General features: G+C 42.1%; 1 protein-coding gene across 1 annotated transcript in view; it reads left to right on the top strand.

The window, feature by feature from the left end:
- Positions 1 to 17,847, top strand: part of BRINP1 (BMP/retinoic acid inducible neural specific 1) — a 602,568-nt gene that overhangs the window by 408,329 nt on the left and 176,392 nt on the right. The gene's annotated exons all lie outside the window — the stretch shown is intronic.

Below are 17,847 nucleotides of genomic sequence, written 5' to 3'. Positions count from 1 at the left end.
GACCAAAAAGATATGGACAGACAGGTGTTCCGGAGAAAAGCCTGTTGGATGAAGAGCAGCGCCTGGTAGAGTTAGGGCAGAAGGAAGGTAGGTACTGAGCTGAACCTGGAGATAGTTTAAGAGAAAGATTTTACAAGGGCTATGGGAATAATGATGATATGCTTCTTAATTGGAAGAGAAGATGGGGTCTAGAATAAAGGAGGAGATTGAAAAAGGGGGGAAATGTGACGATTTCCACTTAAAATAAACTACCAAAGGACAGGCTTTTATGAGGTTTTTCCTTGCTACCTCTTATCTGAAGGTGTGGTGGGGAGTTGCCCTGTGGCTAAAAGGCAGCTGTCTTGGTGGAGAATGTGCCAAGCTCATTGGGTGGCCTCGGATACCAATCAGAGCCCTGGCTTTCCAACCTGCAAGATGTGTCTAATATCCCCCGCTCTGCAGGCTTACACCAGTGCTGCTCTGTAAGCTGTAAACCTCTGTGCAAACACTCATGTACTCAGGGACAGATCCTGTTGGTCCTGGGGGATTTCACAGTAGCTTGAGACCAAGTCCAAAATCAGTTAAATGGTGCCATCCAAACGAAGGTGGTGGAGTTGACAGGGAGGCCGGTGACAGAGACGTTCACCTTGTGGCCATCAAAGCCACGCGCTGGGTGTCGGTGGAGTATGTGAGCTGCTCGGATTGTTCGGTGTGAAATTTAATTTAGGCTCCTGGGTGAGCAGGGAGGAGGGCGTGAAAGCTATGACACTGGTTAATTTTATGTTCTACAGGCCCAGCAACCCCAAAAGTATATTTCTCGGCAAAAACTGAGAACCTGCAGGCCACTGCCTGCTAAGATATGCAGTCCAGAGGGAAAATAAAGATAGTGAGAGGAAAAAAAAATAAAGAATGTATCATTTCCTGAAATCAAATAAACTTACAAGCTTCCATCTCATTGGGTTGGATTGACAGGCAGAGAGAGAAAGGCAAAAGAGTTTCTTTTAACTCTTGCCAATACATTTTCACGTCACTGCAAACACACCTTAGGGGGTGGCATTCGAAGCCCTTAGCCTCTGCCCTGATCCATCTTTCCGTGGGCAGATCTGGTCATATTTTGCTCTGGCTCAAAATCTTTCTTGCCTCCTGGTGCGCTACAGCATAAAACGTCAACTTCAGTTGTAGCAGGAACGGACTCATGACCGTACCTCCCCTCACCTCCTGCGTCGTGTCCTTCAGCTCACATCCCCACCCAGTGCTGGCTCCACCAGCAGCGTGGACGGATGGGTTCCCACGTCGGCTGCCTCTTCCACATCTGTCTGCCTTCGTACGTGCAGGTTCCGTCTCCCTGGAATTTCTCCTGCTTTGGATCTTTCCCAGGTTTCAGGAAAACTCAGGCTGTACAGGGAACAGCTATGAGCCGAGGCCTGGGTACCCAGTAGGCCTGATGCTGGCTATTTGCTCTGCTGAATCCTGGCTTCCACCACACCTGCCCTTTCCTGATTGTTACGGAGATTCAGTTGGTTAACGTATATATGAGGTACGGAGCACAACGCTTGGCACATGGAAAATCATTGGTAAGTGGCTTATTTTCATTATTAATTTGGCTCCAGTTTTATTTCCTCTGTGAAACTTTCTTTGATCCTCACATGCAGATGTAGGCGCTGTTCCCACCACTCTGTGAATGATTCCATTGTGCCTTGAATGTGCATCAATTACTGCAAACATTGTGCTTAATATTGTACTTAATAGTCATTTGCGTGTCCCCCCACCCCCATTACACTGTGTGTGTGGGTGCGTGAATCAAAACTGGCCCTTTTTATATGCCCAGGGCTTAGCCAAATGCCCAACCAGCACCAAGTAGATTCTTGATAGACGTTGGCGGAATTTGTGAAACACAGAATGGGTGAATGATTACCTGCATGGATCACCCTGCAAGGGCTGAGTCGAGTGCCCGTTCTCCAGTAAGGTCTTCTCTGTCCCAATCAATAGAAGAAAAGGTCCGTTTCTGTGACATATCTCTTGGCCAGAATCCTCACCCCTGCCACCATCATGTTGTGAGTGCCACACAGGAGGGTCTGTGTCTTATTCAACCCCATCGAGCCATTCGCACAGGACCTGGCACATGGTAAGAACTCAGGATATGCTTTTTCACCATCATTCTCTTCCTCTCGTGCATCGTCACTATTCCCAGGGCAGACAACATTTGTGCTTTCATCGGGGTTAGCGTGGGGGAAGGGTATGCAAGAGGCAGAGATAGCCATGGGGCTGGGTTTGGTGCTCAAACCACATGTATAAATGCAACCTGTGGCAGAAGCCTCTGGAAAACTGTCCATAATAGCTGCGGAAAATCAATATTCAGGAGAAGCTGTGAAAAAAAAAGATAAGAAAACACGAAGTGCCTTACCTAGATGGATACTTGTTGTAGGCAAGAGGGTCTGTGTCAGCTCGTGAGAACAGTATCACGGGCCATTTTGGGTCTGTTTAGGAAGCTATCAATGGAGAGTTTCTGAACAAGGAAAAGCTTTGAAACCATTCCAGATAAACACAGCAGGAGGTAAAAATAATTATTGGATTAGTGCATGTATATTTGGAACTATTTGTAGAGTGTGCTTGTATGTGAAGGCAAATCATCATAATGCAATTTAGGAAGGGTGTATTATGAGTCAGTCACTGTTCTAAACCCTTTACACATATTAACTAACTCATTTAAAACACACAACAACCCTATAAGGCAGGTATTGTTATTCTCATTGTGAAAAGAGATGCAGGTACAGTGAGACACTTGCCCAACGTCTAATGGCTGGTAAGTGTGAACCTGGATGGGTACCTGAGCAACTGACTTCCGAACTGATGCTCTCAGTGTGTGTAGAAAGGGTCTGTGGGTATTGGGAGTAACTGAGGGGCACGTGAATGCAGTGTGATTTTTTAAAAAAACATATTCAACAGGTGTTTACTGAGCACCTACTTTTTGTCAGGTCCTCTGCCAAGTTCACTGGATGATACCAGAATGAAGAGGATGACACAGTCCTGCTTTCAAGGAGCTTACAAGCTGGAGGGAGAACAGTGGACTTAAGTAGATATTAAGGAGTTCAGTTCAGTTGAATAAATCCCTTTTACCATTGATTCTGTGTTAGATACTATGCCCAGCCCAGAGAAATAGAAATGAGTAGGGTGTGATCCAGAGATAGTCAGACCACGGCGGGTTTTGCAATTAACACAGCAAACGTCACAGGCGCGTTCGACACCAACTTCCTCGCAGTATAAACCCCAAACCATTGGACCACAAGCACATAGACCGGCTTGTAGGTGATGCTCGTGAAGTATCTGTGGATTGTTTTACACACACGCACACGCACACACACCCTTGGCTCAAATCTTGTGAACAAACTGATGCTCATCCACGCCTCCCTGCCGATGGCCACTTCTATTCTTCCCTAGACAGGATCCCCACGCCCTTAGATTGTGATTCTTAGGTAAAGCTACACCTTGTATGGACACGCCTCGTTCCACCTGATGTGTAATTCACCCCTTCCTTAGCACATAAGTCCTCTTGGCAGCTTCTCCCCAGCCCCACGTGCATCCAGCACCCACACCCACATGGGTACACGTGTGTGCGCACCTGCTCAGAGACCTGGCACGCTCCCCCCTGCCCACCTGCACCTGGTCTCATGAGACACGTCAGCTCCGCAGAAGAGGATTTATCTTTTCTTCCCCGCAACGTAAAACAGGCTCAAGCCAACGGCCCGCACAGACACACATGAACACACACTAGCACTGCAGACCAGAAGACAGGATGGAGCGGGGTGGGAAGGGGGTACCCAGTGCTTTAACAAAACCTCCTCATGGCCCCATCCAAGCCATGGGACTGCGAAATGCATGCTGTTAAAATTAGATCTGAAACCAGACTTCAAGCAGAGGTATCAAATCCAACTCCCATTAAGGCCTCTGTCTCTCTGTCCTTGTCTCTCGGTCTCTCTGTGTGTCTCTCTAACCCATGTACCCACAGACACAGACACACATACATATACCCCTTCACACATTTTCTTTGGAAAAAAAAAAACAGTTGACTGCAGAAAATAATTTTAATCAACGTCATGCCAGTGTGGGCTGAGGGTGAAATAGGATATTAATGCTTTTATCTCTGCTGGGGACATGCCTGAATTCACCATTGATTCCGTTCCAAGTCGCACCCCAGGTGTGTTCCCATAGCATTTCTGCATTAAGCAGCTGCGAGACCAGATCTAACATCTTTTATTATCTCGGCAAAGCTGCACACACTGAGTGGTGGGGCCGTAATAAAAAGATCCAATACCCCATTAGCACAGCTAAATATTTGACTTCGAAACTCAAGTGGAAAATGAAACGCAGTGCCTGGAGAGGAGCAGGGAAGGGGCCGCGACGCCAGGGAACTGAACCACAGTTCCCTCCTGTTCTGTGGCACTTTACAGTTTGCGATGCCTCGCTGGTGCATCTTGTCACCAAATTGTCACCACGGCTCCCTGGAGTGGGCATTATCAGCCTCAAAAGTGAGGGAGCTGAGGCTTGGGGAGGCGAAGCCCCGTATGGCCCGACTCTGGGCATCTGTGGTCTGGAAAGTTCAAGCCACAGTAGCATTTACTCCAGGTTTTTTTCTTTTTTTATTTTTCTTCTCCACCCTCTGAGAATTTTCTAAACAGAAGATATGATTTCAGCGTCACATGAGGGAGAACTGACCCTCCTGCCTTCCTTCTTTCTCTCCCAACAGACATGTCTTAAGTCCCCACTATGTGCCTACTACGTGCCAATCCTGTGCTGGATACCTGGGACGGAGAATCCAAGTTGGGGACTGATGTGGTCCCTAGCATCGTGAAACTTCCCATGTGTCTAGGACGAGGGATAGAATGATGCTTCTATGGAGGAACAGAGAAATGCCAGGAGTTAGAAGAATTAAGGGGATGGGATAGGGAAGTCTTCCCAACGAAAGGACATCAAAGCTGAAATTAAAGTGGGGACCAGGGGAGGAGATGGAGCGTTTCCTAGAAGAAATATCACGTACAGATGCTCAGAAGCGTAAGAGGACATGCTAACTTGACTCTCTGAGAGCAGTTCATTGCAGCCAGGAGGGGAAACTGGTAGTAAATTGACCAGCAAAGTAGGCAATGACTAGACCACAGAGGGGTTAAGGGACTGAGTTAAGAGGCCTTTGTGCCGACACAGGTGAGAACAGCTGGTGGTCATGGGAAAGGAGAGGACTTTCTCTAGCTTTAATGGGTAAGTACATCACGTGAGGAATGCAGATTCTGATTGAGTAGATCTGAGATCGAGGCTGCAGTTCTGCCTTTCTAACAAGCTCTCAGGTGAGGCTTAAGGTGTGGTCCACAGACCACGCTTGAAGAAGAAGGCTTAGACCTCTGCTTATTGAACTTGGTGGCTACTAGCCACACGTGGCCACAGAGCCACTGAAACGTGGCTGGTTCAAACAAAGGTGTAACCAGAGGGTAAATTATGCCCTGAATCTGAAGACTTCAGTTTAAATAAAACAATGACTAAATTTGATCCTGTCTTTCTTTTTACTTCTTTAAATGTGGCACTAGGAGAGGTTAGGTTACCTGTGTGGCTCACAGTGTGTTTCTACTGGACTGCACTGCTCTGAACCATCCCTCTGCCATGGTTAATTTTCTTACAGTTTCTTTTCTGTGCAGGGCAACTTCCTTCCCTGAGACTTACGTCCACTGTTCCTCCTCCGTAGAAGGACCTTCTAGCTATTAATATCTGCCAACTCATTCATCAGATAGTGTTGGCTCACATCAAGCAGAGGGTCCTAATTCTAGAATCACCAGAGGAATTGATAACCTAACACTGACTGGTTCTGATTTAAGTTCTTCTCCCCAGGTGAGTCTCATGTGTATCAAAGGTTGAATGCACTAAGGGAATATTAACACTCGAAGGAAATCTAGACTTAATCCAACTCTTACTTTACATATGGCTAGACCAAAGCTCAGAGATAGGTATTTAGCTAAGGTCACACCCACTCGTAACCTAAATTTCTTGGTTCCCATCGCTTATCCATCTCTCCTTTGTAGCCTAGTGTGAGTATTATTCACACTGGCCCATTCTTGGCTTCTTTTTTCAATGGTAATTATATTTGAATTCCTTTATCACACCTAGAAGGAAACTGCAGAGGATCGGGGGCCTGGAGAGACGGAAAAAGACCCCCTTCTAGGACCACCACCTCTGAGGGCTAGTGAGGGGCCGAGGCCAGACACCAAGTGGATAAATGCCCAAGGTTCAAACAAAACGGTGGCCTAGTTTAGTGCATAGAAACACTGGCAAAGGTAAAGGTTCACCCACACACACACACACACACACAGGGATGGCTTTATGTATGACTTCATTGTAGGTTATGTCAGAAGCCCAGGGCCCTTCATAAACAGGCTGCTGTGCGGGTGGCCCTTTGGGGTCCCAGGGGTAGCCCCACCCAGGGCTCCTGACCCTACCGTGCCTCACGCCTGGTTTGCCAAAGCCCAGTTTTGGTGACGGTTCCCATACAAAGAATCCTCCTCTGCTCCCTTCTGCGGCCTCTGACCGATGACCCTAATTGTAGTGTCCTGAGGGGTTTCGGTAGGTCTCCAGACAGTTTCAGGGGCAGCTTGGCAACTCAGGCCTTCTCTTGGAGGATGTCCCTTTCCCCTTCTCTGGGCTCATATTTTACAGTTTGACACAGAATATTTAGAAGATTCTCCATTCGTTCTAATTTCCCCTAAACACGCACTCTGGGCAGGAGAACGGGTTTGTAGAAACATTGCCTAGTGACTCCTACTGAACAGGGAGGTAGTTCAAGGCTGGCGTTTGTGCCTGGACACCATCAGTCCGGTTTCACACACTTTCAGACCCGGGAAGGGCCCTAGAGGCCACCGTGTTTAATCGCCTTCTCGTATGGCCATTGGCCCCGAGGTGGGGAGACCTAGTCGAGGCTGCAACAGCAGAAGGTGGCAGAGCAGGAAGGAGATCTCAGGGTCTAGACTCCCAGCTGTCTTCATGGCCCTCAGTGCGACGGTGTTGCCCTAAGGCCCAGCCAAAGTCAACTTCAGTGTTTCTCAACTGACCAGCAAGACCAAAATGAGCAAAGCTCTATTCTTGCCCTCAACAGGCTTTAAATTCAGTATGAATTTATACGTGCAATTGGGGCTGTGATTCCCAGCGCTTTGGTTTCTCATCTGGTTATATGGGCTTTCGTCCTTGGAAAGTTTTTGTCTTTTAATAATTTATATATTTTTTTAATTTTTGGAGGCGAGAGGGAGGTTATTAGTTTTATTTATTTTTACTTATATTTTATGTTTTTAATGGAGGTACTGGGGATTGAACCCAGGACCCTGTGCATGCTAAGCACGCATTCTACCACTGAGCTACACCCTCCCCCTTGATTTTTGTCTTTTACTGCTGTATCTCTATAGCACCTCCATCCAATAGAAAGATAATGCTAGCCACATTTGTATTTTAAAATTTCCTAGTAGTCATGTTAGAGTAAAAAGAAAGTGGCGAATACGGTTTTAATGTCTTCGATGTGAACAAATATATCTAAAATGTTATCTTTTCAACATGCAACAACATTAATGAGATATCTTATATTCTTTTTTTCATACTAAGTTTTGAAAAAAAACTAGAAAGAAGGGTCAAAAGAAGTAAAATTAATTTTAAGAACTAGTTCAGTGTGTATTTTCTACTTGCAGCACAATTCTGTAGCCCCATTTTGGTGCACCAGAGCCACGTGGGGCCAGCGGCTGCCATATTGGATAGCTCAGCTCTAGGGCTTAGAAAAGTGCTTGGCACATAGTAGGGACTCAAAAATATATATATTTATGAATGAATGAATGGACTGGAAAAGCCCACCTCATAGATCACTTAGTATTGGCCAAGTAGTACCAGAGAAGGCGAAACCAGGCAAGAGGATGGCAGTGACTCATTCTGTAGTAGTTCACTTAATTGCCTTCCTCCAGGACTAAAATTAAGTGTGGCACCCAGCCAGGGAGCAGCCCCGGCTTACCCTTGGCCACGGTTCCCCCAGTGCTCAGCACAGCCCCTGACATATAACAGGTGGCCAGTAAACGTGTGTTGAGGGAAAGGTCACCTCACTAATTGGTAAGAGAGCAGAGCAAAGCAGAGGCTTCTGCCTCCTGCCCAGGGCTCTTTTCATTCTACCCTGCTGTCATGGAAATTGATTTATGTTCAGGACCTGGGAGAGCGCATAACAATTGCATCAAGAACGTGCTGGTGGGGTGCAGATGCCGAGGCACAGATTACTGTTCAAATTTCTTCGTGAATAGGTGTCCAGTGGGCACAGTTGGAACGCGTTGTGTCGGGACCTGAAACCGCCTGCAGTCGGGATGCTGGATGTCATTTATATGGAAGACGGGAGCCTGCTTCCTCCCGTTCCTTTCAAACAAACATATGCTTTTGGGATGTGCCTGGGGCTCACAGGACGCCAAGCCACAGAGTGTCAGAGCTGGGAGAGCCTACCTCAGATGTCCCCTGTCCTTTCGTCATCATGTATCTCCATCTCCCCATCCTTCAGGGACCAGATGAGGGTAACACCTGTGACCCCTTCTCAGATCTGTCCTGTGCAGGGAGGAACATCTTTCTTCTCTGGCAGAGACAGATCAGAGTTCCTGTCCCTCTGACTGCACTTACTGGTTTCCACTGTGTCTCCCAGCGAGACCGCATTCCAAGGAAGCTGTGTCTTAGAATCAAATCATTCATCACTATAAAATGTCAGGGTTCAAAGGGGCCTTGCCTGTCTTCTAAAGCCGTTTCCCAAACTTCAGGTATTTGCATATCACCTCATGATCTTTGTTGTTGCCATCCTCACATTCCTAGTGATTCATTTCCTTTAAAGCGCTTTGCTTTCTAACGTTAAATAAATTTATTTTTTGAAGGAAAACAATAATAGCTTTGAAAACACAAGCATGCACATTACAGATATACTCCATCTAAACATAAATATAGAGCTATTTTACTATAATCAAAATGTATTTAATATTTATACATGGCTGTAGAGTCTCTCCGCATCTCCTAAAACCAACCATGCCTCTATCAGTGACACACATCTCACTCTTAGAACATTTTTCTCTAAGGCATCACCCTCATCAGACAGAAGATTGAGGCTCAGGGAGAGGCAGGCTCGGTCCCCCGGCGGGCCTTAACAGAGATTTGGTAGCAAAGCTGGCTTGGCACTCAGACTCCTTGGTTCTAAGACCAAAACTCTTATCAGCACATCCTCCTGCAGGCTGAGCAGCCAGTGGTGAATTCTATGCCTCAGTCTGAGGTTCTAAGGAAACAGAGGCTTTCAAGTTATAGATTCGAATCCCAGCTGCACATCTGTGGCTGCACGAGTTCATGCCAAGGGCTTACTCCTCCCTCATCTGTGCCTTTCAGGAAATGGAGATGATGCACAACTTGGAGTTGTAGAAACAATTGCATTTTTAACCTGGCTCACGAAAACCTCTGCCCCTCACATTATCCAATAAAAATATAAAGCAAGGTCCTCTTAAATTTTATAGTAGTCACATTAAAAAAAAAGTAAAAAGAAACAGGTGAAGTTAATTTTAATCATATAGGTCATTTAACTCATCATCTCCAAAATATTCTCATTTCAATATGTAATCAATTTAAAAATTTTAATGAAATAGTTTCCTTTGTTATAGTATATTTTCGAAAATCCAGTGTGTATTTTCTATTTTAAAGCGTATCTCAGTACAAGCTACAGATTTGCCTCGAAAAACATGATCCAAATTCAGATTTCCTCAAATCTATGCATTGAAAAAGTAAACTCACATGGCTGAGCTTCTCAAACGCACTTAAAATTGTTCCAGGAACTCAACTGAATCAGCCTTTAAATTTAAATTGAAACGATATAAAATTAAAAATTTTAATTCCTCACCACACTAGCCGTATTTCTCAATAACCAGATGGGGTTACCGTAGTGGACAGCACAGCTAACGTTTTATGTTGTTTGTATATTTCTTTCCTTGTAAAAGAGTCATTGCACGTATGCTGAACTTGAACATCCTCAGGATACTGGCACCTGCAGTGGTTTATTGGCTCATACATCACAGACGCTGATGAGGCCGACTGGAGAGATACGGACACCCCCATTGTAAAGACGGCAGAACTAACACTCAGGAAGGTGAAATGACTAATTTAGTGCCACACGAGTAGTAAATGGCAGAGCAAGATCTAGAATTCGGGGCTGCCAATTTCCCAAACAGGACCTTGCTCAGAATCCTTTGGGAAAATTCCAAGTTCACCTACTATTTGAAAAATCTGATTTGAAGACCAGCCTACGAAGCTCATTCCTTTAAAATACCTGTTTTATCACATAGTTGGTGTTATGTGTTAACAGTTTGAGCCCATCTTTCCTCCTTTCTTTTCTTTTTAAGCGGAAGGGGAGATGAGATTATTGTCAAGATGCTGAACTAATTAGCTCTGCTGTAGGTTTACTTAGAAGGCTCATTTTAGCAGGTGTATTATTTAAGCATCAGATAACTGATTTGTTAATAACTCCTTTTCTTCCTCTGGTGAGTATAATTTTCTTCTCTGGGGTTCAAAGAGGTAAAACTTTCCCCACCCAGAGACCTGATTGTAATGTTCAATCTTTGATAAGGTTTATTCTTACACCAGGTTTTCTGGTTTTCTTTTTCTTTTTCTTTTTCTTTTTTTCCCTCCCCCTAGGTTGCAAGGTGTGTGGGAGTGCTAATCTGCATAGAATCTTTTTTCCTTCTCCTCTGTTTGTCTTCCTTTGACCGTTTTCCCTTGCAAAGGCAAATACAATAATGACATCCTACTTTCTAAAACCCTTTTCATCCTGATCGAGTTCCGAGCGCCACAGAACACATCGCATTTCAAACCTTATGGAAATGCAGTCTTACAGGTTACAAATTTAGACAACATGAAAAGTCAGACACGCAGGGCCCTTGAAACACATTAATTCATTCAACGTCCCCCGTCCTCTGAGCAGCTACAATTAATCGTCTCTGAGCTAAGCTGAGACTTTTGCTAAAGGTAGCACAGACCTTGTTAAGAGAAAGGGGATGATGTTTATTTATGCGTCTGCATTTCCATGTGATTATTGGGAGCCCACGCCAATCTTCTGGGTTCAAACCAGCAATGTTGGAAGAGAAGCTTGTAATCTCACTGCCATTTTGAGGACAAACCAAGCATTTGTGTCTTTTTTTTTTTTTTTTTTTTTTATAGCTCACTTCTCCTGTTCCTTCTCCCCAGGGCTGAGGAGTCCGTGTTTCTTGTATAAACTGTGCAAAGGCTGCCTGTAATAATTTAGAAGAATACATCCCGAATGCCTACCATCTTGCGTGAGTCCTCCTTTAACAATAGCCTGCCTCATCTCAAACGATGGGTGTCCCTCACCCGCACTGCCCAACCTCAGTTTCCCGGGCTCTCTGCCCTCAGCCACATTGGGATTCTTGTCTGGACCAAGTTCCTTCCTGCCTCCAGACCTTCTTATTATAATGTTCTTCTATCAGCACTTCTGCTGCTGGCTCTTTGTAATGTCTCAGGTCTTGGCTCAAACAGCATTGTCTCCAACTGACCTGGTCTGTTAACCTGCCAATTTGTATCATGTTTTCCTAGATTATTGTTTCTCTTGCAACTCATCTCAGTGTGTTGTCTGTTGTTAATTTGTGTAATTGTTGTCTAGTCCTCCCCATAAGTAGCCATAAAATTGAGTGTAGTAGAACTCCCAGGAGACTGTTCTCCTTAGATACATCGCTCTTGCAAAAGAGAGAGTTTGGGGTTACCCAGAGTGGTTTTACTGCAAATGTCAGCGTTTAGGGTCCAAGAGTAATTTCTAAGTCTATCATCCATGCTGGAAAGTCCTTTAAAAAGTAGCAGCTGTTTCTGCAGTTCCCCCATCTTGTGGCTGGAGAAAATCATTGCTCAGTTGGTCAGACTGATAAACAATATGGCAGGAAGATTTCGAATCCCTAACTTCTCCATCCAACTACTTGACATTGTTTTTGCCATTGGTACTCTCTCTGGGGCCTTCTTACTCAGCTCTGATATTTGTAGTTAATTTCTTTTAGCTGTCTATAAAGCAAAGGGAACCCTAAAAAAAAAGAATCAACAGAAATCCTTTTCACCGTAACTTCATCCTAAATCAAGATGCAAGTAGATTTTCGGGAGAAGAAATAAGCTTGTTTTACACTCCAGCCACATAAACTAGACTTTGTGGGAGAGAGGGAGATGGCGGTCAGGGAATAGAGATTGTACCATTGTTGAACGTCAGAACTTCCAAGTCTTCTCACATATATTGTCTCATCTAATCTTCCAATCAAACTAGAATAGTGGCTACCATTTGCATTTTCCATATGAAGACTTTGGGACACAAAAAGGAAAGTAAAGACTTTTTGGGGAAGACTCTTGGATTGCCATACGTACCATAAGGAATATGTGTGTGTATTTCAAATGGATTTCAACTCAAGTGTTTACTTGATCTATTGGTAGTTAACAATGGAGAGAACAGAACTGTGAGGAAGGATTCTGAGGTTGTATGAGTTTAGCCAGAATAGGGGATGATTGATTAACAGTGTCTGTCAGGGACATGGCTGTGTTGGCGGTAAAAAGGCAGATAGAACACATGTCATATAATTTAAAAACTTTGGGAAATCCCAAGTTCCAAAGTACTAGACATCTGTGTAATCTGGAGTTTGAGTCATGGAGACACCAGGATTCTATTTCTGACTCCCCCAGTAATGAGCAGTGTGGTCTTCAAAAGGTCATTTCCTTCTCAAAGGTCATTATAAGTCTGTAAAATTTGAATATTGTAATAGATAATTGATAAGCTTTTATCCAGCTAAAATCGTCTTTGATTTTACAGGAAGTTTATAAAGACTGTGTTCTTAGAACATGCATGCTCGTATTTAATAGCATAGTCCATCCTGACACACCAGTGTATTTTTTCTCCTCTTTTTCACTCATACAGGTTACTTGAATAGAATATTTACTTTTATAAACAATGTAACTATTTAAAACGCCAATACTGACTCATTTTGTGTAAGATTTGAAATACGTCATGTGCTTTCTCTAACTTGTATTGAGAAGCAGTCAGATTCTCATCTCTTCTTATTTTTCATGGTGACTGTAGTTGACCTGCACAATTCATTCTGTAGACTGAACATATGCTCATGAAAGCAACACAGTAGAAAATCGTAGAAGCAAAGATGTGAAAAGAGGATCAAAAGACTCTAATTCTTAACATTATAAGGAATTTATCGCCTTCCTATGACAAAAATAATACATGTTCAACACAGAAAGATTAAGGCAGAGGAGAAAGAAGAAACAGTGGGCTTGCATGCATCGTCCCTGCTAGCAGAAATTATGTCTAGCTTGCCAACCGTTGTCTCTCCAGTGATTTGTAGAATGTCTGGGACTAATTAATAAACAGATTCTGAATATATGAATAAGTAAATGAATGCCAGAAAGAAGAAAAAATAAATAAACGCACCTAATCCTGAACCACAGAGATAAACACTGTTGAGATGACTTGTACCTCCAGCTGGACTTCTCGCTGACAAATATAAACATATTCTTTTGTGAAAATCAGCTCTGCGGAGGTATAATTTACATACAGTAATGGGCATCAAGTTTAGGAACACAGTTCAATGAGTTTTGACAAATGTATACAGTCATGCAACCATTACCGCAGTCAAGATTAGAATATTTTCTTCATCCCCAGTAAATCTCGTAATATTATGTAGTCAGTCTTTTCTCCCTCCTCCTGGCCCCTGACAGCCACTGATCGGATCGCAAAACGAAACAGAATCTGGAGTCAAACAGTTATGTAGTCTTCCTTGTCTGGCTTCTTTCGCACAGCAGAAAGCTTTCGAGATTCATCCACATTGTTGTGTATCATTAATTTGGTCCCGATCCCCTTTCTGCTTATACAAATTTATTTATCCCATCACCAGTTGATGGACATAGAGCTGTCCAGTTCTGTCTGTTGTTACGAAGTGCTTAGCATTTCCTGAACAATCCTTCGTATGGACACGTGTTTGCCTTTCTGTTGGGCAAATAGCTAGGAATGGAAATGCAGAGTCAAATTTTAACTTGATAAGAAATTGCTGATTGTCTTCCAAAGTGTTTGTGTTATTTTGCATTCCCACCAGCAATGTGCGAGAGCAAAGCTTGCTGTTGTCTTTCTTAATTTTAGTCATTCTAAATGGGCACGTAGGAGCACTTCATTGTGGTTTTGATTTGTATTCACCTTATGACTCGGATGCTAAGTATCTCTTCCTGTGCATCTTTTGCCATCTGTATATTATTTCTTAGTGAGGTGTCTGCTCAGATGCTTTTTTTCCTTTCTTTTTTAATCTAGTTGTTTATCTTTTGGTAATGGAGTTGAATGGGTTATTTATATATACTGGTTACAAGTCCTTTATCGGATATACACTTGTCACATATTTTTCCCAGAGAGAAATTTGCCTGCCTTTTCATTTTCATTACAGTGTCTCTGGAGGAGCAAAGAATTTTTAATTTTGGTGAAGCCCTATTTGAAAATTCTTTATGGTTTCTCTTTTGGATATCTTACGGATGAAATCTTTTCCTCATCCAAGGTCACACGGATTTCCTTCTATGTTATCGTCCAGAATTATTTTTTAGCTCTTACATTTAATTTTATGATCCATTTTGAGTTAATTTTTGTAACTGGTATGCAGTAAGGGTTGAGGTTCATTTTTTAATACTTACATATCCAATTGTGCCAGCACCATTTGTTCGAAAGGATAATACCTTTCCCCATTGAGTTACCTTGGCTCCTTTGTCAAAAATCAATTAACCAATTATGCCTAAATCCATTTCTGATGTTCTGTTCTGTTCCATCGATTTATATGTTATCCTTACGCCAAAACATCCCCATCTTAAGAGTGCATTTTTATAAGTCTTCCAAACAAGTAGTTTAAGTCTTTCAATGTTTCTCTTTTTCAAAATTGTTTTGTTTATTCTAGATTGTCTGCATTCATTTTGATTTCCACCAAAAAAAAAAAAATGCTTATTGGGATTTAGATGAATCTATTTACTAATGTGGGGAGAACTGACGCTTAAAAATACTGTCTTTTGATTCATGAACATGATACACATTTCCACTTATTCACATCTTTTAAAAATTTTCTTTCAGTAATATTTTCTAATATTCAGTGTATAGACATTTTTCATAGTTTGTTAAATTTACCTCTGAGCACTCATGCTTTTTGATGTAATTATAAATTATACTTGTACATACACATATATGTTTTTAAAATTTCACTTTCTAATTGTACATTATTGGTTCATAGGGAAACTATGAAAAACTATTTTGGACATTTATCTGATCTTTTGCAATCTGCTAAACTCACTGATTTCTAGTAGCTTTGAGATAGCTTTTGGGGGCTCTTGTACATAAATAATAATCATGTTATCTGCAAATAAATAAATAAAGACATTTTTACTTACTATTTTCTGATCTGTATTTCCTTTTGTTTGTCTTGTGTTATTGCACACTCTAAGACCTCCAATACAGGAATGATTAGAAGGAATGTGAACAAACATTCTTGCCTTATTTTTGGCCTTATGGGGAATACGTTGTCTTTCACTATTACGTAAACTGAGAGCCATAGGATTTTTGTAATCCCTCTACCAGACTGAGAAATTTATTTTTCTTTCCTAGTTTGCTGAAAGATTTTTTTTAGCACTAATAAATATTGGATTTTTTCAAGTACTTGTTCTACATTGATCGAGATAATCACAAAGATCCTTTGGTTGTTCTATTGCTATATTAGATAACATTGATAGGTTTTGGAAAGTTGTTACACTAAAAAGAATTTGTCTGATCTTTGTCACGTCTACACCTTTGCAATTTCCTGATTGATAGAAATGTCCTGTTATTCATGGTTGGTCCCTGGGAATGTGCCTGAATGTTTGCTAATGAGGCAATTCATGATGAATTCTTAGTTTCAAGATGGAAGAGGGCCTTGCAGGAAAGACCAGCCACGTTGTTAAGAAGCTTGAGGTTTTGAGCCAGATGATAGCAGCCTGATTTCTGGGGAGAGAACAGGAGCTGGAGATTGAGTTCAGTCCCACGCCTAATGCTTCTATCAGCCACGCCTACTTAATGAAACCCCAGTACTAATTCTGGACACCAAAGTTCAGTTGAGTTTCCTGCTTAATTAACACAGCAGTGTGCCGGGAGGGTGACATGCCCTGATTCAACTGAAAGAGGACACGAAACCTCCACGTTCAGCATCCTTCCAGTCTTCATCCTCTAAGTCTCTTCTTTCGATTGGTCCGGATTTGTATCCTTTATAATAAAACTGATACGATAAAAAAAAAAAAAAGCACTTTCCAAAGCGAGTCATTCTACTGAACTACTGAACCCAAGGGGATGGTGAAAACTCTTGAATTTGCAGCCAGCTGGTGAAACGAATGAGCGGCCTGAGGTCCCTGCAATTTATAACCATTTGAGTCATGGCAGTCTTCTTAGGGACTGTGCCCTTAGCCTGTGGAGCATGTGCCAACCCTGGGTAGTTAGTGTCAGAACAGCATTGCAACATCGCAAACGTTAAACCAACGTTTTATTCTTGAAAAAACATGCCACCTACTCTGAAAGATTTATCCGTCCAAAATATCACTGAATTCATTTTGTTAATATTTTGTTAAGGAAATTGTTGCCTACATTCGTGAAAAATATTGTTCTATATTTTTCTTTTCCTTTCGTGTCTTTTAATGGTTCTGATGTCAGAGTCAGGCTGTATTCATAAAACACATTAGGAAGTGTTTTATTTTTATCCGAAATGTTGGCGTAGGATCGGTAATATTACTTCCTTAAAGACTCGGGTGAATTCATCATCGAAGTGACATGGGCCTGGACTTTTATTTGTGGGAAAGTTTCTAAGTGTGGACTCAATCACTTTAATAGATGCCATGTTCTAGTTATATTTAATTTTTCTTCCGTGAGCCTGTAATTACAGTCATTCCGGTACGTACTACATTTCATCTGAGTGGTCAACATTTTTGTCGCAAAATTTGTGGTGTGGTGTTTGTGATGTGATAGTCTCTTCCTGTTCATTTGATGCCTGTGGGTCTATAATAATGTTCCCTTTTGCATTGCTGATATTGCTCATTTGTGTCCTTCATTCCTATTAAATCCGGCTAGAGTTCTGTCAAATTTTGCTCTTTTCCCAAAATCGGAGTTTTGGTTTATTAATTTTCTCAACTATTTGCTTGCTTTCTATTTCTTTGATCTTCATTCTTATCCTGAGTGTTTCCTGGTTTTTTTCTACTTACATTAGATTTCCTTTGATCTTCCTTTTCTGGTTTTTATGTGTTGTTTTTTGTGTATTTTCTAGTTTTTATGTATTATGCATTAACTTGAGACTTTTCTTCTTTTCTGAAATAAGTGTATAATGCTGCAAATTTCTGTCTCAGCACTGGCTTACCTGCATCCCACAATTCTGTCATGTCATTTATTTATTTTTTTTTATCTTCACTCAGTTCAGAATGTTTTTTAACCTCCTCTGTGATTTCTTCTTGGACTCATGGATTATTCAGATGTGTGTTGTTTAAATTCAAATATTTGAGGATTATTTTTTATAAAAGCACTTCTGTTTTCTGGTCTCTAGTTTAATTCTATTTTGGTCAGAGAATGTACTCCGTAAATTTTTGATCATTTTGAGTTTATTTAGATTTTTGGGGTGCCTAGAATGTTATGTAGCGTGGCATTTTCTCTTGAAAGAATAGGGGTCCTGTTCTCATCCTGTGCTGGTGTTCCTTTGAAGCCTACTTTATTTGATGTTTAATATAGACACTCCAGATTTCTTCTGTTTAGTGTGAGCATGGCATTTTTCC

This window comes from Camelus ferus, chromosome 4 (assembly GCF_009834535.1).
Source record: "Camelus ferus isolate YT-003-E chromosome 4, BCGSAC_Cfer_1.0, whole genome shotgun sequence".
NCBI lineage: Eukaryota > Metazoa > Chordata > Mammalia > Artiodactyla > Camelidae > Camelus > Camelus ferus.
The sequence above is the reverse complement of the archived record's forward strand: the minus strand, read 5'-3'. Positions and strand labels throughout refer to the sequence as shown.